The sequence below is a fragment of the Schistocerca americana genome, unplaced genomic scaffold (assembly GCF_021461395.2).
Source record: "Schistocerca americana isolate TAMUIC-IGC-003095 unplaced genomic scaffold, iqSchAmer2.1 HiC_scaffold_367, whole genome shotgun sequence".
NCBI classification, from domain to species: domain Eukaryota; kingdom Metazoa; phylum Arthropoda; class Insecta; order Orthoptera; family Acrididae; genus Schistocerca; species Schistocerca americana.
Window position 1 is genome coordinate 65,574 of NW_025726090.1, and position 21,812 is coordinate 87,385.

Below are 21,812 nucleotides of genomic sequence, written 5' to 3' on the forward strand. Positions count from 1 at the left end.
GACGCGCTTCGTGTATTTTTTTTTTTTTTTTGTTGTGAGATTTATAAATTTATTTATTAACATTACATCGTTACAAGCTAACAACTTTACAACATAAAACACGAACAGAATTGTAATTGTAAGCACTTCCTTCCGCAATCCGACGTGCCAGCAGAGCGACTGCCGAATTAGCGGGCGCGCCGCCGTGTGTGTGAGACGCGCAGCTTCTCGTTGCACCTCCTGTCATCCGCTTGGCGCGTGCAGCCTTCGACACTCGCGGAAGACGCATCTTGTCCCTGGTGTCCAGCGCAGGAGGGCTGGCGCGCGGCCGACCGGCGTATGGCCTGTGCGGGGTGTGGCAGAGTCTTGTTGGAGGGCGCCACTGCTGGCGATGTGAGCTTCCTCGCCTCGCCTCGCCTCGCTTCAGACGAGGTGTTTGCGTAATTTGCAGTGCATTAGCACCTTTCCTATCCCTGTCCCTGTCCCCGTCCCGACTTGTCCCGACTTTGCTCGACTGCCGCTCGCTGCCGCTCGGGTCGTGGCCCATATAACAGCGCAAGCACAAGAAACGTCTGCAGGAGATGACGAGACGAGACGAGACGACTAAGGAATAAATTTATAATTACATATCGAAGTAGGAATTGTACACCGCTATACAACAACAGGCGCTGACGTATTTCAGAACACATCTGCCGATTCGTACTGTTTTGTCGTTTTCAAAGACTTCCTGGCGAACTTGGTTAGCACATTCTCCCTCAAACTGAGATATTTACTGCAATTTCGCACCTTATGGTCATTACAGTAGATTAAAATGCTTAAGCAAGAATCTTTGTCACAACAGAACGGTGGTATGGAAAGAAGGCGGTATAAAAAAAAAAAAAAAGTAAATGAAAGGGAGCCAACAGCACGTGGTGTTCCCAGGTGGTCACCCATCCAAGTACTAACCACGCCCGGTGTTGCTTAACTTCGGTGATCGGACGAGAACCGGTGTACTCAACATGGTATGGCCGTTGGCGCCCAGATGATGTAGGCGCATGGCGGAATTCGCATTCGGTTCTTATCCCAACACACACAAAATCACACTTTTCGGTCGAAAGCAGCCGCATTCTTTTTTATTGACAATTTGTCACGTTGGCGCGAACGCAATCCTGAGTTCCAAAACTTATGAGCCGGAAGGACGCGCTTCGTGTATTTTTTTTTTTTTTTGTTGTGAGATTTATAAATTTATTTATTAACATTACATCGTTACAAGCTAACAACTTTACAACATAAAACACGAACAGAATTGTAATTGTAAGCACTTCCTTCCGCAATCCGACGTGCCAGCAGAGCGACTGCCGAATTAGCGGGCGCGCCGCCGTGTGTGTGAGACGCGCAGCTTCTCGTTGCACCTCCTGTCATCCGCTTGGCGCGTGCAGCCTTCGACACTCGCGGAAGACGCATCTTGTCCCTGGTGTCCAGCGCAGGAGGGCTGGCGCGCGGCCGACCGGCGTATGGCCTGTGCGGGGTGTGGCAGAGTCTTGTTGGAGGGCGCCACTGCTGGCGATGTGAGCTTCCTCGCCTCGCCTCGCCTCGCTTCAGACGAGGTGTTTGCGTAATTTGCAGTGCATTAGCACCTTTCCTATCCCTGTCCCTGTCCCCGTCCCGACTTGTCCCGACTTTGCTCGACTGCCGCTCGCTGCCGCTCGGGTCGTGGCCCATATAACAGCGCAAGCACAAGAAACGTCTGCAGGAGATGACGAGACGAGACGAGACGACTAAGGAATAAATTTATAATTACATATCGAAGTAGGAATTGTACACCGCTATACAACAACAGGCGCTGACGTATTTCAGAACACATCTGCCGATTCGTACTGTTTTGTCGTTTTCAAAGACTTCCTGGCGAACTTGGTTAGCACATTCTCCCTCAAACTGAGATATTTACTGCAATTTCGCACCTTATGGTCATTACAGTAGATTAAAATGCTTAAGCAAGAATCTTTGTCACAACAGAACGGTGGTATGGAAAGAAGGCGGTATAAAAAAAAAAAAAAAGTAAATGAAAGGGAGCCAACAGCACGTGGTGTTCCCAGGTGGTCACCCATCCAAGTACTAACCACGCCCGATGTTGCTTAACTTCGGTGATCGGACGAGAACCGGTGTACTCAACATGGTATGGCCGTTGGCGCCCAGATGATGTAGGCGCATGGCGGAATTCGCATTCGGTTCTTATCCCAACACACACAAAATCACACTTTTCGGTCGAAAGCAGCCGCATTCTTTTTTATTGACAATTTGTCACGTTGGCGCGAACGCAATCCTGAGTTCCAAAACTTATGAGCCGGAAGGACGCGCTTCGTGTATTTTTTTTTTTTTGTTGTGAGATTTATAAATTTATTTATTAACATTACATCGTTACAAGCTAACAACTTTACAACATAAAACACGAACAGAATTGTAATTGTAAGCACTTCCTTCCGCAATCCGACGTGCCAGCAGAGCGACTGCCGAATTAGCGGGCGCGCCGCCGTGTGTGTGAGACGCGCAGCTTCTCGTTGCACCTCCTGTCATCCGCTTGGCGCGTGCAGCCTTCGACACTCGCGGAAGACGCATCTTGTCCCTGGTGTCCAGCGCAGGAGGGCTGGCGCGCGGCCGACCGGCGTATGGCCTGTGCGGGGTGTGGCAGAGTCTTGTTGGAGGGCGCCACTGCTGGCGATGTGAGCTTCCTCGCCTCGCCTCGCCTCGCTTCAGACGAGGTGTTTGCGTAATTTGCAGTGCATTAGCACCTTTCCTATCCCTGTCCCTGTCCCCGTCCCGACTTGTCCCGACTTTGCTCGACTGCCGCTCGCTGCCGCTCGGGTCGTGGCCCATATAACAGCGCAAGCACAAGAAACGTCTGCAGGAGATGACGAGACGAGACGAGACGACTAAGGAATAAATTTATAATTACATATCGAAGTAGGAATTGTACACCGCTATACAACAACAGGCGCTGACGTATTTCAGAACACATCTGCCGATTCGTACTGTTTTGTCGTTTTCAAAGACTTCCTGGCGAACTTGGTTAGCACATTCTCCCTCAAACTGAGATATTTACTGCAATTTCGCACCTTATGGTCATTACAGTAGATTAAAATGCTTAAGCAAGAATCTTTGTCACAACAGAACGGTGGTATGGAAAGAAGGCGGTATAAAAAAAAAAAAAAAGTAAATGAAAGGGAGCCAACAGCACGTGGTGTTCCCAGGTGGTCACCCATCCAAGTACTAACCACGCCCGATGTTGCTTAACTTCGGTGATCGGACGAGAACCGGTGTACTCAACATGGTATGGCCGTTGGCGCCCAGATGATGTAGGCGCATGGCGGAATTCGCATTCGGTTCTTATCCCAACACACACAAAATCACACTTTTCGGTCGAAAGCAGCCGCATTCTTTTTTATTGACAATTTGTCACGTTGGCGCGAACGCAATCCTGAGTTCCAAAACTTATGAGCCGGAAGGACGCGCTTCGTGTATTTTTTTTTTTTTTTTTTTGTTGTGAGATTTATAAATTTATTTATTAACATTACATCGTTACAAGCTAACAACTTTACAACATAAAACACGAACAGAATTGTAATTGTAAGCACTTCCTTCCGCAATCCGACGTGCCAGCAGAGCGACTGCCGAATTAGCGGGCGCGCCGCCGTGTGTGTGAGACGCGCAGCTTCTCGTTGCACCTCCTGTCATCCGCTTGGCGCGTGCAGCCTTCGACACTCGCGGAAGACGCATCTTGTCCCTGGTGTCCAGCGCAGGAGGGCTGGCGCGCGGCCGACCGGCGTATGGCCTGTGCGGGGTGTGGCAGAGTCTTGTTGGAGGGCGCCACTGCTGGCGATGTGAGCTTCCTCGCCTCGCCTCGCCTCGCTTCAGACGAGGTGTTTGCGTAATTTGCAGTGCATTAGCACCTTTCCTATCCCTGTCCCTGTCCCCGTCCCGACTTGTCCCGACTTTGCTCGACTGCCGCTCGCTGCCGCTCGGGTCGTGGCCCATATAACAGCGCAAGCACAAGAAACGTCTGCAGGAGATGACGAGACGAGACGAGACGACTAAGGAATAAATTTATAATTACATATCGAAGTAGGAATTGTACACCGCTATACAACAACAGGCGCTGACGTATTTCAGAACACATCTGCCGATTCGTACTGTTTTGTCGTTTTCAAAGACTTCCTGGCGAACTTGGTTAGCACATTCTCCCTCAAACTGAGATATTTACTGCAATTTCGCACCTTATGGTCATTACAGTAGATTAAAATGCTTAAGCAAGAATCTTTGTCACAACAGAACGGTGGTATGGAAAGAAGGCGGTATAAAAAAAAAAAAAAAGTAAATGAAAGGGAGCCAACAGCACGTGGTGTTCCCAGGTGGTCACCCATCCAAGTACTAACCACGCCCGATGTTGCTTAACTTCGGTGATCGGACGAGAACCGGTGTACTCAACATGGTATGGCCGTTGGCGCCCAGATGATGTAGGCGCATGGCGGAATTCGCATTCGGTTCTTATCCCAACACACACAAAATCACACTTTTCGGTCGAAAGCAGCCGCATTCTTTTTTATTGACAATTTGTCACGTTGGCGCGAACGCAATCCTGAGTTCCAAAACTTATGAGCCGGAAGGACGCGCTTCGTGTATTTTTTTTTTTTTTTTTTTGTTGTGAGATTTATAAATTTATTTATTAACATTACATCGTTACAAGCTAACAACTTTACAACATAAAACACGAACAGAATTGTAATTGTAAGCACTTCCTTCCGCAATCCGACGTGCCAGCAGAGCGACTGCCGAATTAGCGGGCGCGCCGCCGTGTGTGTGAGACGCGCAGCTTCTCGTTGCACCTCCTGTCATCCGCTTGGCGCGTGCAGCCTTCGACACTCGCGGAAGACGCATCTTGTCCCTGGTGTCCAGCGCAGGAGGGCTGGCGCGCGGCCGACCGGCGTATGGCCTGTGCGGGGTGTGGCAGAGTCTTGTTGGAGGGCGCCACTGCTGGCGATGTGAGCTTCCTCGCCTCGCCTCGCCTCGCTTCAGACGAGGTGTTTGCGTAATTTGCAGTGCATTAGCACCTTTCCTATCCCTGTCCCTGTCCCCGTCCCGACTTGTCCCGACTTTGCTCGACTGCCGCTCGCTGCCGCTCGGGTCGTGGCCCATATAACAGCGCAAGCACAAGAAACGTCTGCAGGAGATGACGAGACGAGACGAGACGACTAAGGAATAAATTTATAATTACATATCGAAGTAGGAATTGTACACCGCTATACAACAACAGGCGCTGACGTATTTCAGAACACATCTGCCGATTCGTACTGTTTTGTCGTTTTCAAAGACTTCCTGGCGAACTTGGTTAGCACATTCTCCCTCAAACTGAGATATTTACTGCAATTTCGCACCTTATGGTCATTACAGTAGATTAAAATGCTTAAGCAAGAATCTTTGTCACAACAGAACGGTGGTATGGAAAGAAGGCGGTATAAAAAAAAAAAAAAAAAGTAAATGAAAGGGAGCCAACAGCACGTGGTGTTCCCAGGTGGTCACCCATCCAAGTACTAACCACGCCCGATGTTGCTTAACTTCGGTGATCGGACGAGAACCGGTGTACTCAACATGGTATGGCCGTTGGCGCCCAGATGATCTAGGCGCATGGCGGAATTCGCATTCGGTTCTTATCCCAACACACACAAAATCACACTTTTCGGTCGAAAGCAGCCGCATTCTTTTTTATTGACAATTTGTCACGTTGGCGCGAACGCAATCCTGAGTTCCAAAACTTATGAGCCGGAAGGACGCGCTTCGTGTATTTTTTTTTTTTTGTTGTTGTGAGATTTATAAATTTATTTATTAACATTACATCGTTACAAGCTAACAACTTTACAACATAAAACACGAACAGAATTGTAATTGTAAGCACTTCCTTCCGCAATCCGACGTGCCAGCAGAGCGACTGCCGAATTAGCGGGCGCGCCGCCGTGTGTGTGAGACGCGCAGCTTCTCGTTGCACCTCCTGTCATCCGCTTGGCGCGTGCAGCCTTCGACACTCGCGGAAGACGCATCTTGTCCCTGGTGTCCAGCGCAGGAGGGCTGGCGCGCGGCCGACCGGCGTATGGCCTGTGCGGGGTGTGGCAGAGTCTTGTTGGAGGGCGCCACTGCTGGCGATGTGAGCTTCCTCGCCTCGCCTCGCCTCGCTTCAGACGAGGTGTTTGCGTAATTTGCAGTGCATTAGCACCTTTCCTATCCCTGTCCCTGTCCCCGTCCCGACTTGTCCCGACTTTGCTCGACTGCCGCTCGCTGCCGCTCGGGTCGTGGCCCATATAACAGCGCAAGCACAAGAAACGTCTGCAGGAGATGACGAGACGAGACGAGACGACTAAGGAATAAATTTATAATTACATATCGAAGTAGGAATTGTACACCGCTATACAACAACAGGCGCTGACGTATTTCAGAACACATCTGCCGATTCGTACTGTTTTGTCGTTTTCAAAGACTTCCTGGCGAACTTGGTTAGCACATTCTCCCTCAAACTGAGATATTTACTGCAATTTCGCACCTTATGGTCATTACAGTAGATTAAAATGCTTAAGCAAGAATCTTTGTCACAACAGAACGGTGGTATGGAAAGAAGGCGGTATAAAAAAAAAAAAAAAGTAAATGAAAGGGAGCCAACAGCACGTGGTGTTCCCAGGTGGTCACCCATCCAAGTACTAACCACGCCCGATGTTGCTTAACTTCGGTGATCGGACGAGAACCGGTGTACTCAACATGGTATGGCCGTTGGCGCCCAGATGATGTAGGCGCATGGCGGAATTCGCATTCGGTTCTTATCCCAACACACACAAAATCACACTTTTCGGTCGAAAGCAGCCGCATTCTTTTTTATTGACAATTTGTCACGTTGGCGCGAACGCAATCCTGAGTTCCAAAACTTATGAGCCGGAAGGACGCGCTTCGTGTATTTTTTTTTTTTTTTTTTTGTTGTGAGATTTATAAATTTATTTATTAACATTACATCGTTACAAGCTAACAACTTTACAACATAAAACACGAACAGAATTGTAATTGTAAGCACTTCCTTCCGCAATCCGACGTGCCAGCAGAGCGACTGCCGAATTAGCGGGCGCGCCGCCGTGTGTGTGAGACGCGCAGCTTCTCGTTGCACCTCCTGTCATCCGCTTGGCGCGTGCAGCCTTCGACACTCGCGGAAGACGCATCTTGTCCCTGGTGTCCAGCGCAGGAGGGCTGGCGCGCGGCCGACCGGCGTATGGCCTGTGCGGGGTGTGGCAGAGTCTTGTTGGAGGGCGCCACTGCTGGCGATGTGAGCTTCCTCGCCTCGCCTCGCCTCGCTTCAGACGAGGTGTTTGCGTAATTTGCAGTGCATTAGCACCTTTCCTATCCCTGTCCCTGTCCCCGTCCCGACTTGTCCCGACTTTGCTCGACTGCCGCTCGCTGCCGCTCGGGTCGTGGCCCATATAACAGCGCAAGCACAAGAAACGTCTGCAGGAGATGACGAGACGAGACGAGACGACTAAGGAATAAATTTATAATTACATATCGAAGTAGGAATTGTACACCGCTATACAACAACAGGCGCTGACGTATTTCAGAACACATCTGCCGATTCGTACTGTTTTGTCGTTTTCAAAGACTTCCTGGCGAACTTGGTTAGCACATTCTCCCTCAAACTGAGATATTTACTGCAATTTCGCACCTTATGGTCATTACAGTAGATTAAAATGCTTAAGCAAGAATCTTTGTCACAACAGAACGGTGGTATGGAAAGAAGGCGGTATAAAAAAAAAAAAAAAGTAAATGAAAGGGAGCCAACAGCACGTGGTGTTCCCAGGTGGTCACCCATCCAAGTACTAACCACGCCCGATGTTGCTTAACTTCGGTGATCGGACGAGAACCGGTGTACTCAACATGGTATGGCCGTTGGCGCCCAGATGATGTAGGCGCATGGCGGAATTCGCATTCGGTTCTTATCCCAACACACACAAAATCACACTTTTCGGTCGAAAGCAGCCGCATTCTTTTTTATTGACAATTTGTCACGTTGGCGCGAACGCAATCCTGAGTTCCAAAACTTATGAGCCGGAAGGACGCGCTTCGTGTATTTTTTTTTTTTTTTGTTGTGAGATTTATAAATTTATTTATTAACATTACATCGTTACAAGCTAACAACTTTACAACATAAAACACGAACAGAATTGTAATTGTAAGCACTTCCTTCCGCAATCCGACGTGCCAGCAGAGCGACTGCCGAATTAGCGGGCGCGCCGCCGTGTGTGTGAGACGCGCAGCTTCTCGTTGCACCTCCTGTCATCCGCTTGGCGCGTGCAGCCTTCGACACTCGCGGAAGACGCATCTTGTCCCTGGTGTCCAGCGCAGGAGGGCTGGCGCGCGGCCGACCGGCGTATGGCCTGTGCGGGGTGTGGCAGAGTCTTGTTGGAGGGCGCCACTGCTGGCGATGTGAGCTTCCTCGCCTCGCCTCGCCTCGCTTCAGACGAGGTGTTTGCGTAATTTGCAGTGCATTAGCACCTTTCCTATCCCTGTCCCTGTCCCCGTCCCGACTTGTCCCGACTTTGCTCGACTGCCGCTCGCTGCCGCTCGGGTCGTGGCCCATATAACAGCGCAAGCACAAGAAACGTCTGCAGGAGATGACGAGACGAGACGAGACGACTAAGGAATAAATTTATAATTACATATCGAAGTAGGAATTGTACACCGCTATACAACAACAGGCGCTGACGTATTTCAGAACACATCTGCCGATTCGTACTGTTTTGTCGTTTTCAAAGACTTCCTGGCGAACTTGGTTAGCACATTCTCCCTCAAACTGAGATATTTACTGCAATTTCGCACCTTATGGTCATTACAGTAGATTAAAATGCTTAAGCAAGAATCTTTGTCACAACAGAACGGTGGTATGGAAAGAAGGCGGTATAAAAAAAAAAAAAAAAGTAAATGAAAGGGAGCCAACAGCACGTGGTGTTCCCAGGTGGTCACCCATCCAAGTACTAACCACGCCCGATGTTGCTTAACTTCGGTGATCGGACGAGAACCGGTGTACTCAACATGGTATGGCCGTTGGCGCCCAGATGATGTAGGCGCATGGCGGAATTCGCATTCGGTTCTTATCCCAACACACACAAAATCACACTTTTCGGTCGAAAGCAGCCGCATTCTTTTTTATTGACAATTTGTCACGTTGGCGCGAACGCAATCCTGAGTTCCAAAACTTATGAGCCGGAAGGACGCGCTTCGTGTATTTTTTTTTTTTTTTTGTTGTGAGATTTATAAATTTATTTATTAACATTACATCGTTACAAGCTAACAACTTTACAACATAAAACACGAACAGAATTGTAATTGTAAGCACTTCCTTCCGCAATCCGACGTGCCAGCAGAGCGACTGCCGAATTAGCGGGCGCGCCGCCGTGTGTGTGAGACGCGCAGCTTCTCGTTGCACCTCCTGTCATCCGCTTGGCGCGTGCAGCCTTCGACACTCGCGGAAGACGCATCTTGTCCCTGGTGTCCAGCGCAGGAGGGCTGGCGCGCGGCCGACCGGCGTATGGCCTGTGCGGGGTGTGGCAGAGTCTTGTTGGAGGGCGCCACTGCTGGCGATGTGAGCTTCCTCGCCTCGCCTCGCCTCGCTTCAGACGAGGTGTTTGCGTAATTTGCAGTGCATTAGCACCTTTCCTATCCCTGTCCCTGTCCCCGTCCCGACTTGTCCCGACTTTGCTCGACTGCCGCTCGCTGCCGCTCGGGTCGTGGCCCATATAACAGCGCAAGCACAAGAAACGTCTGCAGGAGATGACGAGACGAGACGAGACGACTAAGGAATAAATTTATAATTACATATCGAAGTAGGAATTGTACACCGCTATACAACAACAGGCGCTGACGTATTTCAGAACACATCTGCCGATTCGTACTGTTTTGTCGTTTTCAAAGACTTCCTGGCGAACTTGGTTAGCACATTCTCCCTCAAACTGAGATATTTACTGCAATTTCGCACCTTATGGTCATTACAGTAGATTAAAATGCTTAAGCAAGAATCTTTGTCACAACAGAACGGTGGTATGGAAAGAAGGCGGTATAAAAAAAAAAAAAAAGTAAATGAAAGGGAGCCAACAGCACGTGGTGTTCCCAGGTGGTCACCCATCCAAGTACTAACCACGCCCGATGTTGCTTAACTTCGGTGATCGGACGAGAACCGGTGTACTCAACATGGTATGGCCGTTGGCGCCCAGATGATGTAGGCGCATGGCGGAATTCGCATTCGGTTCTTATCCCAACACACACAAAATCACACTTTTCGGTCGAAAGCAGCCGCATTCTTTTTTATTGACAATTTGTCACGTTGGCGCGAACGCAATCCTGAGTTCCAAAACTTATGAGCCGGAAGGACGCGCTTCGTGTATTTTTTTTTTTTTTTTTTTTGTTGTGAGATTTATAAATTTATTTATTAACATTACATCGTTACAAGCTAACAACTTTACAACATAAAACACGAACAGAATTGTAATTGTAAGCACTTCCTTCCGCAATCCGACGTGCCAGCAGAGCGACTGCCGAATTAGCGGGCGCGCCGCCGTGTGTGTGAGACGCGCAGCTTCTCGTTGCACCTCCTGTCATCCGCTTGGCGCGTGCAGCCTTCGACACTCGCGGAAGACGCATCTTGTCCCTGGTGTCCAGCGCAGGAGGGCTGGCGCGCGGCCGACCGGCGTATGGCCTGTGCGGGGTGTGGCAGAGTCTTGTTGGAGGGCGCCACTGCTGGCGATGTGAGCTTCCTCGCCTCGCCTCGCCTCGCTTCAGACGAGGTGTTTGCGTAATTTGCAGTGCATTAGCACCTTTCCTATCCCTGTCCCTGTCCCCGTCCCGACTTGTCCCGACTTTGCTCGACTGCCGCTCGCTGCCGCTCGGGTCGTGGCCCATATAACAGCGCAAGCACAAGAAACGTCTGCAGGAGATGACGAGACGAGACGAGACGACTAAGGAATAAATTTATAATTACATATCGAAGTAGGAATTGTACACCGCTATACAACAACAGGCGCTGACGTATTTCAGAACACATCTGCCGATTCGTACTGTTTTGTCGTTTTCAAAGACTTCCTGGCGAACTTGGTTAGCACATTCTCCCTCAAACTGAGATATTTACTGCAATTTCGCACCTTATGGTCATTACAGTAGATTAAAATGCTTAAGCAAGAATCTTTGTCACAACAGAACGGTGGTATGGAAAGAAGGCGGTATAAAAAAAAAAAAAAAGTAAATGAAAGGGAGCCAACAGCACGTGGTGTTCCCAGGTGGTCACCCATCCAAGTACTAACCACGCCCGATGTTGCTTAACTTCGGTGATCGGACGAGAACCGGTGTACTCAACATGGTATGGCCGTTGGCGCCCAGATGATGTAGGCGCATGGCGGAATTCGCATTCGGTTCTTATCCCAACACACACAAAATCACACTTTTCGGTCGAAAGCAGCCGCATTCTTTTTTATTGACAATTTGTCACGTTGGCGCGAACGCAATCCTGAGTTCCAAAACTTATGAGCCGGAAGGACGCGCTTCGTGTATTTTTTTTTTTTTTTGTTGTGAGATTTATAAATTTATTTATTAACATTACATCGTTACAAGCTAACAACTTTACAACATAAAACACGAACAGAATTGTAATTGTAAGCACTTCCTTCCGCAATCCGACGTGCCAGCAGAGCGACTGCCGAATTAGCGGGCGCGCCGCCGTGTGTGTGAGACGCGCAGCTTCTCGTTGCACCTCCTGTCATCCGCTTGGCGCGTGCAGCCTTCGACACTCGCGGAAGACGCATCTTGTCCCTGGTGTCCAGCGCAGGAGGGCTGGCGCGCGGCCGACCGGCGTATGGCCTGTGCGGGGTGTGGCAGAGTCTTGTTGGAGGGCGCCACTGCTGGCGATGTGAGCTTCCTCGCCTCGCCTCGCCTCGCTTCAGACGAGGTGTTTGCGTAATTTGCAGTGCATTAGCACCTTTCCTATCCCTGTCCCTGTCCCCGTCCCGACTTGTCCCGACTTTGCTCGACTGCCGCTCGCTGCCGCTCGGGTCGTGGCCCATATAACAGCGCAAGCACAAGAAACGTCTGCAGGAGATGACGAGACGAGACGAGACGACTAAGGAATAAATTTATAATTACATATCGAAGTACACCGCTATACAACAACAGGCGCTGACGTATTTCAGAACACATCTGCCGATTCGTACTGTTTTGTCGTTTTCAAAGACTTCCTGGCGAACTTGGTTAGCACATTCTCCCTCAAACTGAGATATTTACTGCAATTTCGCACCTTATGGTCATTACAGTAGATTAAAATGCTTAAGCAAGAATCTTTGTCACAACAGAACGGTGGTATGGAAAGAAGGCGGTATAAAAAAAAAAAAAAGTAAATGAAAGGGAGCCAACAGCACGTGGTGTTCCCAGGTGGTCACCCATCCAAGTACTAACGACGCCCGATGTTGCTTAACTTCGGTGATCGGACGAGAACCGGTGTACTCAACATGGTATGGCCGTTGGCGCCCAGATGATGTAGGCGCATGGCGGAATTCGCATTCGGTTCTTATCCCAACACACACAAAATCACACTTTTCGGTCGAAAGCAGCCGCATTCTTTTTTATTGACAATTTGTCACGTTGGCGCGAACGCAATCCTGAGTTCCAAAACTTATGAGCCGGAAGGACGCGCTTCGTGTATTTTTTTTTTTTTTTTTTTTGTTGTGAGATTTATAAATTTATTTATTAACATTACATCGTTACAAGCTAACAACTTTACAACATAAAACACGAACAGAATTGTAATTGTAAGCACTTCCTTCCGCAATCCGACGTGCCAGCAGAGCGACTGCCGAATTAGCGGGCGCGCCGCCGTGTGTGTGAGACGCGCAGCTTCTCGTTGCACCTCCTGTCATCCGCTTGGCGCGTGCAGCCTTCGACACTCGCGGAAGACGCATCTTGTCCCTGGTGTCCAGCGCAGGAGGGCTGGCGCGCGGCCGACCGGCGTATGGCCTGTGCGGGGTGTGGCAGAGTCTTGTTGGAGGGCGCCACTGCTGGCGATGTGAGCTTCCTCGCCTCGCCTCGCCTCGCTTCAGACGAGGTGTTTGCGTAATTTGCAGTGCATTAGCACCTTTCCTATCCCTGTCCCTGTCCCCGTCCCGACTTGTCCCGACTTTGCTCGACTGCCGCTCGCTGCCGCTCGGGTCGTGGCCCATATAACAGCGCAAGCACAAGAAACGTCTGCAGGAGATGACGAGACGAGACGAGACGACTAAGGAATAAATTTATAATTACATATCGAAGTAGGAATTGTACACCGCTATACAACAACAGGCGCTGACGTATTTCAGAACACATCTGCCGATTCGTACTGTTTTGTCGTTTTCAAAGACTTCCTGGCGAACTTGGTTAGCACATTCTCCCTCAAACTGAGATATTTACTGCAATTTCGCACCTTATGGTCATTACAGTAGATTAAAATGCTTAAGCAAGAATCTTTGTCACAACAGAACGGTGGTATGGAAAGAAGGCGGTATAAAAAAAAAAAAAAAGTAAATGAAAGGGAGCCAACAGCACGTGGTGTTCCCAGGTGGTCACCCATCCAAGTACTAACCACGCCCGATGTTGCTTAACTTCGGTGATCGGACGAGAACCGGTGTACTCAACATGGTATGGCCGTTGGCGCCCAGATGATGTAGGCGCATGGCGGAATTCGCATTCGGTTCTTATCCCAACACACACAAAATCACACTTTTCGGTCGAAAGCAGCCGCATTCTTTTTTATTGACAATTTGTCACGTTGGCGCGAACGCAATCCTGAGTTCCAAAACTTATGAGCCGGAAGGACGCGCTTCGTGTATTTTTTTTTTTTTTGTTGTGAGATTTATAAATTTATTTATTAACATTACATCGTTACAAGCTAACAACTTTACAACATAAAACACGAACAGAATTGTAATTGTAAGCACTTCCTTCCGCAATCCGACGTGCCAGCAGAGCGACTGCCGAATTAGCGGGCGCGCCGCCGTGTGTGTGAGACGCGCAGCTTCTCGTTGCACCTCCTGTCATCCGCTTGGCGCGTGCAGCCTTCGACACTCGCGGAAGACGCATCTTGTCCCTGGTGTCCAGCGCAGGAGGGCTGGCGCGCGGCCGACCGGCGTATGGCCTGTGCGGGGTGTGGCAGAGTCTTGTTGGAGGGCGCCACTGCTGGCGATGTGAGCTTCCTCGCCTCGCCTCGCCTCGCTTCAGACGAGGTGTTTGCGTAATTTGCAGTGCATTAGCACCTTTCCTATCCCTGTCCCTGTCCCCGTCCCGACTTGTCCCGACTTTGCTCGACTGCCGCTCGCTGCCGCTCGGGTCGTGGCCCATATAACAGCGCAAGCACAAGAAACGTCTGCAGGAGATGACGAGACGAGACGAGACGACTAAGGAATAAATTTATAATTACATATCGAAGTAGGAATTGTACACCGCTATACAACAACAGGCGCTGACGTATTTCAGAACACATCTGCCGATTCGTACTGTTTTGTCGTTTTCAAAGACTTCCTGGCGAACTTGGTTAGCACATTCTCCCTCAAACTGAGATATTTACTGCAATTTCGCACCTTATGGTCATTACAGTAGATTAAAATGCTTAAGCAAGAATCTTTGTCACAACAGAACGGTGGTATGGAAAGAAGGCGGTATAAAAAAAAAAAAAAAGTAAATGAAAGGGAGCCAACAGCACGTGGTGTTCCCAGGTGGTCACCCATCCAAGTACTAACCACGCCCGATGTTGCTTAACTTCGGTGATCGGACGAGAACCGGTGTACTCAACATGGTATGGCCGTTGGCGCCCAGATGATGTAGGCGCATGGCGGAATTCGCATTCGGTTCTTATCCCAACACACACAAAATCACACTTTTCGGTCGAAAGCAGCCGCATTCTTTTTTATTGACAATTTGTCACGTTGGCGCGAACGCAATCCTGAGTTCCAAAACTTATGAGCCGGAAGGACGCGCTTCGTGTATTTTTTTTTTTTTTTTTTTTGTTGTGAGATTTATAAATTTATTTATTAACATTACATCGTTACAAGCTAACAACTTTACAACATAAAACACGAACAGAATTGTAATTGTAAGCACTTCCTTCCGCAATCCGACGTGCCAGCAGAGCGACTGCCGAATTAGCGGGCGCGCCGCCGTGTGTGTGAGACGCGCAGCTTCTCGTTGCACCTCCTGTCATCCGCTTGGCGCGTGCAGCCTTCGACACTCGCGGAAGACGCATCTTGTCCCTGGTGTCCAGCGCAGGAGGGCTGGCGCGCGGCCGACCGGCGTATGGCCTGTGCGGGGTGTGGCAGAGTCTTGTTGGAGGGCGCCACTGCTGGCGATGTGAGCTTCCTCGCCTCGCCTCGCCTCGCTTCAGACGAGGTGTTTGCGTAATTTGCAGTGCATTAGCACCTTTCCTATCCCTGTCCCTGTCCCCGTCCCGACTTGTCCCGACTTTGCTCGACTGCCGCTCGCTGCCGCTCGGGTCGTGGCCCATATAACAGCGCAAGCACAAGAAACGTCTGCAGGAGATGACGAGACGAGACGAGACGACTAAGGAATAAATTTATAATTACATATCGAAGTAGGAATTGTACACCGCTATACAACAACAGGCGCTGACGTATTTCAGAACACATCTGCCGATTCGTACTGTTTTGTCGTTTTCAAAGACTTCCTGGCGAACTTGGTTAGCACATTCTCCCTCAAACTGAGATATTTACTGCAATTTCGCACCTTATGGTCATTACAGTAGATTAAAATGCTTAAGCAAGAATCTTTGTCACAACAGAACGGTGGTATGGAAAGAAGGCGGTATAAAAAAAAAAAAAAAGTAAATGAAAGGGAGCCAACAGCACGTGGTGTTCCCAGGTGGTCACCCATCCAAGTACTAACCACGCCCGATGTTGCTTAACTTCGGTGATCGGACGAGAACCGGTGTACTCAACATGGTATGGCCGTTGGCGCCCAGATGATGTAGGCGCATGGCGGAATTCGCATTCGGTTCTTATCCCAACACACACAAAATCACACTTTTCGGTCGAAAGCAGCCGCATTCTTTTTTATTGACAATTTGTCACGTTGGCGCGAACGCAATCCTGAGTTCCAAAACTTATGAGCCGGAAGGACGCGCTTCGTGTATTTTTTTTTTTTTTTGTTGTGAGATTTATAAATTTATTTATTAACATTACATCGTTACAAGCTAACAACTTTACAACATAAAACACGAACAGAATTGTAATTGTAAGCACTTCCTTCCGCAATCCGACGTGCCAGCAGAGCGACTGCCGAATTAGCGGGCGCGCCGCCGTGTGTGTGAGACGCGCAGCTTCTCGTTGCACCTCCTGTCATCCGCTTGGCGCGTGCAGCCTTCGACACTCGCGGAAGACGCATCTTGTCCCTGGTGTCCAGCGCAGGAGGGCTGGCGCGCGGCCGACCGGCGTATGGCCTGTGCGGGGTGTGGCAGAGTCTTGTTGGAGGGCGCCACTGCTGGCGATGTGAGCTTCCTCGCCTCGCCTCGCCTCGCTTCAGACGAGGTGTTTGCGTAATTTGCAGTGCATTAGCACCTTTCCTATCCCTGTCCCTGTCCCCGTCCCGACTTGTCCCGACTTTGCTCGACTGCCGCTCGCTGCCGCTCGGGTCGTGGCCCATATAACAGCGCAAGCACAAGAAACGTCTGCAGGAGATGACGAGACGAGACGAGACGACTAAGGAATAAATTTATAATTACATATCGAAGTAGGAATTGTACACCGCTATACAACAACAGGCGCTGACGTATTTCAGAACACATCTGCCGATTCGTACTGTTTTGTCGTTTTCAAAGACTTCCTGGCGAACTTGGTTAGCACATTCTCCCTCAAACTGAGATATTTACTGCAATTTCGCACCTTATGGTCATTACAGTAGATTAAAATGCTTAAGCAAGAATCTTTGTCACAACAGAACGGTGGTATGGAAAGAAGGCGGTATAAAAAAAAAAAAAAAGTAAATGAAAGGGAGAAAACAGCACGTGGTGTTCCCAGGTGGTCACCCATCCAAGTACTAACCACGCCCGATGTTGCTTAACTTCGGTGATCGGACGAGAACCGGTGTACTCAACATGGTATGGCCGTTGGCGCCCAGATGATGTAGGCGCATGGCGGAATTCGCATTCGGTTCTTATCCCAACACACACAAAATCACACTTTTCGGTCGAAAGCAGCCGCATTCTTTTTTATTGACAATTTGTCACGTTGGCGCGAACGCAATCCTGAGTTCCAAAACTTATGAGCCGGAAGGACGCGCTTCGTGTATTTTTTTTTTTTTTTTGTTGTGAGATTTATAAATTTATTTATTAACATTACATCGTTACAAGCTAACAACTTTACAACATAAAACACGAACAGAATTGTAATTGTAAGCACTTCCTTCCGCAATCCGACGTGCCAGCAGAGCGACTGCCGAATTAGCGGGCGCGCCGCCGTGTGTGTGAGACGCGCAGCTTCTCGTTGCACCTCCTGTCATCCGCTTGGCGCGTGCAGCCTTCGACACTCGCGGAAGACGCATCTTGTCCCTGGTGTCCAGCGCAGGAGGGCTGGCGCGCGGCCGACCGGCGTATGGCCTGTGCGGGGTGTGGCAGAGTCTTGTTGGAGGGCGCCACTGCTGGCGATGTGAGCTTCCTCGCCTCGCCTCGCCTCGCTTCAGACGAGGTGTTTGCGTAATTTGCAGTGCATTAGCACCTTTCCTATCCCTGTCCCTGTCCCCGTCCCGACTTGTCCCGACTTTGCTCGACTGCCGCTCGCTGCCGCTCGGGTCGTGGCCCATATAACAGCGCAAGCACAAGAAACGTCTGCAGGAGATGACGAGACGAGACGAGACGACTAAGGAATAAATTTATAATTACATATCGAAGTAGGAATTGTACACCGCTATACAACAACAGGCGCTGACGTATTTCAGAACACATCTGCCGATTCGTACTGTTTTGTCGTTTTCAAAGACTTCCTGGCGAACTTGGTTAGCACATTCTCCCTCAAACTGAGATATTTACTGCAATTTCGCACCTTATGGTCATTACAGTAGATTAAAATGCTTAAGCAAGAATCTTTGTCACAACAGAACGGTGGTATGGAAAGAAGGCGGTATAAAAAAAAAAAAAAAGTAAATGAAAGGGAGCCAACAGCACGTGGTGTTCCCAGGTGGTCACCCATCCAAGTACTAACCACGCCCGATGTTGCTTAACTTCGGTGATCGGACGAGAACCGGTGTACTCAACATGGTATGGCCGTTGGCGCCCAGATGATGTAGGCGCATGGCGGAATTCGCATTCGGTTCTTATCCCAACACACACAAAATCACACTTTTCGGTCGAAAGCAGCCGCATTCTTTTTTATTGACAATTTGTCACGTTGGCGCGAACGCAATCCTGAGTTCCAAAACTTATGAGCCGGAAGGACGCGCTTCGTGTATTTTTTTTTTTTTTTGTTGTGAGATTTATAAATTTATTTATTAACATTACATCGTTACAAGCTAACAACTTTACAACATAAAACACGAACAGAATTGTAATTGTAAGCACTTCCTTCCGCAATCCGACGTGCCAGCAGAGCGACTGCCGAATTAGCGGGCGCGCCGCCGTGTGTGTGAGACGCGCAGCTTCTCGTTGCACCTCCTGTCATCCGCTTGGCGCGTGCAGCCTTCGACACTCGCGGAAGACGCATCTTGTCCCTGGTGTCCAGCGCAGGAGGGCTGGCGCGCGGCCGACCGGCGTATGGCCTGTGCGGGGTGTGGCAGAGTCTTGTTGGAGGGCGCCACTGCTGGCGATGTGAGCTTCCTCGCCTCGCCTCGCCTCGCTTCAGACGAGGTGTTTGCGTAATTTGCAGTGCATTAGCACCTTTCCTATCCCTGTCCCTGTCCCCGTCCCGACTTGTCCCGACTTTGCTCGACTGCCGCTCGCTGCCGCTCGGGTCGTGGCCCATATAACAGCGCAAGCACAAGAAACGTCTGCAGGAGATGACGAGACGAGACGAGACGACTAAGGAATAAATTTATAATTACATATCGAAGTAGGAATTGTACACCGCTATACAACAACAGGCGCTGACGTATTTCAGAACACATCTGCCGATTCGTACTGTTTTGTCGTTTTCAAAGACTTCCTGGCGAACTTGGTTAGCACATTCTCCCTCAAACTGAGATATTTACTGCAATTTCGCACCTTATGGTCATTACAGTAGATTAAAATGCTTAAGCAAGAATCTTTGTCACAACAGAACGGTGGTATGGAAAGAAGGCGGTATAAAAAAAAAAAAAAAGTAAATGAAAGGGAGAAAACAGCACGTGGTGTTCCCAGGTGGTCACCCATCCAAGTACTAACCACGCCCGATGTTGCTTAACTTCGGTGATCGGACGAGAACCGGTGTACTCAACATGGTATGGCCGTTGGCGCCCAGATGATGTAGGCGCATGGCGGAATTCGCATTCGGTTCTTATCCCAACACACACAAAATCACACTTTTCGGTCGAAAGCAGCCGCATTCTTTTTTATTGACAATTTGTCACGTTGGCGCGAACGCAATCCTGAGTTCCAAAACTTATGAGCCGGAAGGACGCGCTTCGTGTATTTTTTTTTTTTTTTTGTTGTGAGATTTATAAATTTATTTATTAACATTACATCGTTACAAGCTAACAACTTTACAACATAAAACACGAACAGAATTGTAATTGTAAGCACTTCCTTCCGCAATCCGACGTGCCAGCAGAGCGACTGCCGAATTAGCGGGCGCGCCGCCGTGTGTGTGAGACGCGCAGCTTCTCGTTGCACCTCCTGTCATCCGCTTGGCGCGTGCAGCCTTCGACACTCGCGGAAGACGCATCTTGTCCCTGGTGTCCAGCGCAGGAGGGCTGGCGCGCGGCCGACCGGCGTATGGCCTGTGCGGGGTGTGGCAGAGTCTTGTTGGAGGGCGCCACTGCTGGCGATGTGAGCTTCCTCGCCTCGCCTCGCCTCGCTTCAGACGAGGTGTTTGCGTAATTTGCAGTGCATTAGCACCTTTCCTATCCCTGTCCCTGTCCCCGTCCCGACTTGTCCCGACTTTGCTCGACTGCCGCTCGCTGCCGCTCGGGTCGTGGCCCATATAACAGCGCAAGCACAAGAAACGTCTGCAGGAGATGACGAGACGAGACGAGACGACTAAGGAATAAATTTATAATTACATATCGAAGTAGGAATTGTACACCGCTATACAACAACAGGCGCTGACGTATTTCAGAACACATCTGCCGATTCGTACTGTTTTGTCGTTTTCAAAGACTTCCTGGCGAACTTGGTTAGCACATTCTCCCTCAAACTGAGATATTTACTGCAATTTCGCACCTTATGGTCATTACAGTAGATTAAAATGCTTAAGCAAGAATCTTTGTCACAACAGAACGGTGGTATGGAAAGAAGGCGGTATAAAAAAAAAAAAAAAGTAAATGAAAGGGAGCCAACAGCACGTGGTGTTCCCAGGTGGTCACCCATCCAAGTACTAACCACGCCCGATGTTGCTTAACTTCGGTGATCGGACGAGAACCGGTGTACTCAACATGGTATGGCCGTTGGCGCCCAGATGATGTAGGCGCATGGCGGAATTCGCATTCGGTTCTTATCCCAACACACACAAAATCACACTTTTCGGTCGAAAGCAGCCGCATTCTTTTTTATTGACAATTTGTCACGTTGGCGCGAACGCAATCCTGAGTTCCAAAACTTATGAGCCGGAAGGACGCGCTTCGTGTATTTTTTTTTTTTTTTTTTGTTGTGAGATTTATAAATTTATTTATTAACATTACATCGTTACAAGCTAACAACTTTACAACATAAAACACGAACAGAATTGTAATTGTAAGCACTTCCTTCCGCAATCCGACGTGCCAGCAGAGCGACTGCCGAATTAGCGGGCGCGCCGCCGTGTGTGTGAGACGCGCAGCTTCTCGTTGCACCTCCTGTCATCCGCTTGGCGCGTGCAGCCTTCGACACTCGCGGAAGACGCATCTTGTCCCTGGTGTCCAGCGCAGGAGGGCTGGCGCGCGGCCGACCGGCGTATGGCCTGTGCGGGGTGTGGCAGAGTCTTGTTGGAGGGCGCCACTGCTGGCGATGTGAGCTTCCTCGCCTCGCCTCGCCTCGCTTCAGACGAGGTGTTTGCGTAATTTGCAGTGCATTAGCACCTTTCCTATCCCTGTCCCTGTCCCCGTCCCGACTTGTCCCGACTTTGCTCGACTGCCGCTCGCTGCCGCTCGGGTCGTGGCCCATATAACAGCGCAAGCACAAGAAACGTCTGCAGGAGATGACGAGACGAGACGAGACGACTAAGGAATAAATTTATAATTACATATCGAAGTAGGAATTGTACACCGCTATACAACAACAGGCGCTGACGTATTTCAGAACACATCTGCCGATTCGTACTGTTTTGTCGTTTTCAAAGACTTCCTGGCGAACTTGGTTAGCACATTCTCCCTCAAACTGAGATATTTACTGCAATTTCGCACCTTATGGTCATTACAGTAGATTAAAATGCTTAAGCAAGAATCTTTGTCACAACAGAACGGTGGTATGGAAAGAAGGCGGTATAAAAAAAAAAAAAAGTAAATGAAAGGGAGCCAACAGCACGTGGTGTTCCCAGGTGGTCACCCATCCAAGTACTAACCACGCCCGATGTTGCTTAACTTCGGTGATCGGACGAGAACCGGTGTACTCAACATGGTATGGCCGTTGGCGCCCAGATGATGTAGGCGCATGG

At 49.5% G+C, this 21,812-nt stretch overlaps 19 non-coding genes across 19 annotated transcripts; all 19 read right to left on the minus strand.

The window, feature by feature from the left end:
• Positions 1–875: 875 nt before the first annotated feature.
• LOC124581359 lies at positions 876–994 on the minus strand. Its single transcript, XR_006973399.1, has one exon. It is a non-coding gene; the product is annotated as a 5S ribosomal RNA (ribosomal RNA).
• Positions 995–2,029: 1,035 nt separating this feature from the next.
• On the minus strand, positions 2,030–2,148 carry LOC124581420. The gene has a single exon (XR_006973452.1). It is a non-coding gene; the product is annotated as a 5S ribosomal RNA (ribosomal RNA).
• Positions 2,149–3,181: 1,033 nt separating this feature from the next.
• On the minus strand, positions 3,182–3,300 carry LOC124581421. Its single transcript, XR_006973453.1, has one exon. It is a non-coding gene; the product is annotated as a 5S ribosomal RNA (ribosomal RNA).
• A 1,039-nt stretch (positions 3,301–4,339) lies between these two features.
• LOC124581422 lies at positions 4,340–4,458 on the minus strand. Its single transcript, XR_006973454.1, has one exon. It is a non-coding gene; the product is annotated as a 5S ribosomal RNA (ribosomal RNA).
• Positions 4,459–5,499: 1,041 nt separating this feature from the next.
• On the minus strand, positions 5,500–5,618 carry LOC124581424. The gene has a single exon (XR_006973456.1). It is a non-coding gene; the product is annotated as a 5S ribosomal RNA (ribosomal RNA).
• Positions 5,619–6,654: 1,036 nt separating this feature from the next.
• On the minus strand, positions 6,655–6,773 carry LOC124581425. Its single transcript, XR_006973457.1, has one exon. It is a non-coding gene; the product is annotated as a 5S ribosomal RNA (ribosomal RNA).
• Positions 6,774–7,812: 1,039 nt separating this feature from the next.
• LOC124581426 lies at positions 7,813–7,931 on the minus strand. The gene has a single exon (XR_006973458.1). It is a non-coding gene; the product is annotated as a 5S ribosomal RNA (ribosomal RNA).
• A 1,036-nt stretch (positions 7,932–8,967) lies between these two features.
• On the minus strand, positions 8,968–9,086 carry LOC124581428. Its single transcript, XR_006973459.1, has one exon. It is a non-coding gene; the product is annotated as a 5S ribosomal RNA (ribosomal RNA).
• Positions 9,087–10,122: 1,036 nt separating this feature from the next.
• On the minus strand, positions 10,123–10,241 carry LOC124581429. Its single transcript, XR_006973460.1, has one exon. It is a non-coding gene; the product is annotated as a 5S ribosomal RNA (ribosomal RNA).
• Positions 10,242–11,281: 1,040 nt separating this feature from the next.
• On the minus strand, positions 11,282–11,400 carry LOC124581430. The gene has a single exon (XR_006973461.1). It is a non-coding gene; the product is annotated as a 5S ribosomal RNA (ribosomal RNA).
• A 1,025-nt stretch (positions 11,401–12,425) lies between these two features.
• Positions 12,426–12,544, minus strand: LOC124581386. The gene has a single exon (XR_006973422.1). It is a non-coding gene; the product is annotated as a 5S ribosomal RNA (ribosomal RNA).
• A 1,040-nt stretch (positions 12,545–13,584) lies between these two features.
• LOC124581431 lies at positions 13,585–13,703 on the minus strand. Its single transcript, XR_006973462.1, has one exon. It is a non-coding gene; the product is annotated as a 5S ribosomal RNA (ribosomal RNA).
• Positions 13,704–14,737: 1,034 nt separating this feature from the next.
• Positions 14,738–14,856, minus strand: LOC124581432. The gene has a single exon (XR_006973463.1). It is a non-coding gene; the product is annotated as a 5S ribosomal RNA (ribosomal RNA).
• Positions 14,857–15,896: 1,040 nt separating this feature from the next.
• Positions 15,897–16,015, minus strand: LOC124581433. Its single transcript, XR_006973464.1, has one exon. It is a non-coding gene; the product is annotated as a 5S ribosomal RNA (ribosomal RNA).
• A 1,035-nt stretch (positions 16,016–17,050) lies between these two features.
• On the minus strand, positions 17,051–17,169 carry LOC124581382. The gene has a single exon (XR_006973419.1). It is a non-coding gene; the product is annotated as a 5S ribosomal RNA (ribosomal RNA).
• A 1,036-nt stretch (positions 17,170–18,205) lies between these two features.
• On the minus strand, positions 18,206–18,324 carry LOC124581434. Its single transcript, XR_006973465.1, has one exon. It is a non-coding gene; the product is annotated as a 5S ribosomal RNA (ribosomal RNA).
• A 1,035-nt stretch (positions 18,325–19,359) lies between these two features.
• LOC124581384 lies at positions 19,360–19,478 on the minus strand. The gene has a single exon (XR_006973420.1). It is a non-coding gene; the product is annotated as a 5S ribosomal RNA (ribosomal RNA).
• Positions 19,479–20,514: 1,036 nt separating this feature from the next.
• LOC124581436 lies at positions 20,515–20,633 on the minus strand. The gene has a single exon (XR_006973467.1). It is a non-coding gene; the product is annotated as a 5S ribosomal RNA (ribosomal RNA).
• A 1,037-nt stretch (positions 20,634–21,670) lies between these two features.
• On the minus strand, positions 21,671–21,789 carry LOC124581437. Its single transcript, XR_006973468.1, has one exon. It is a non-coding gene; the product is annotated as a 5S ribosomal RNA (ribosomal RNA).
• Positions 21,790–21,812: the final 23 nt, after the last annotated feature.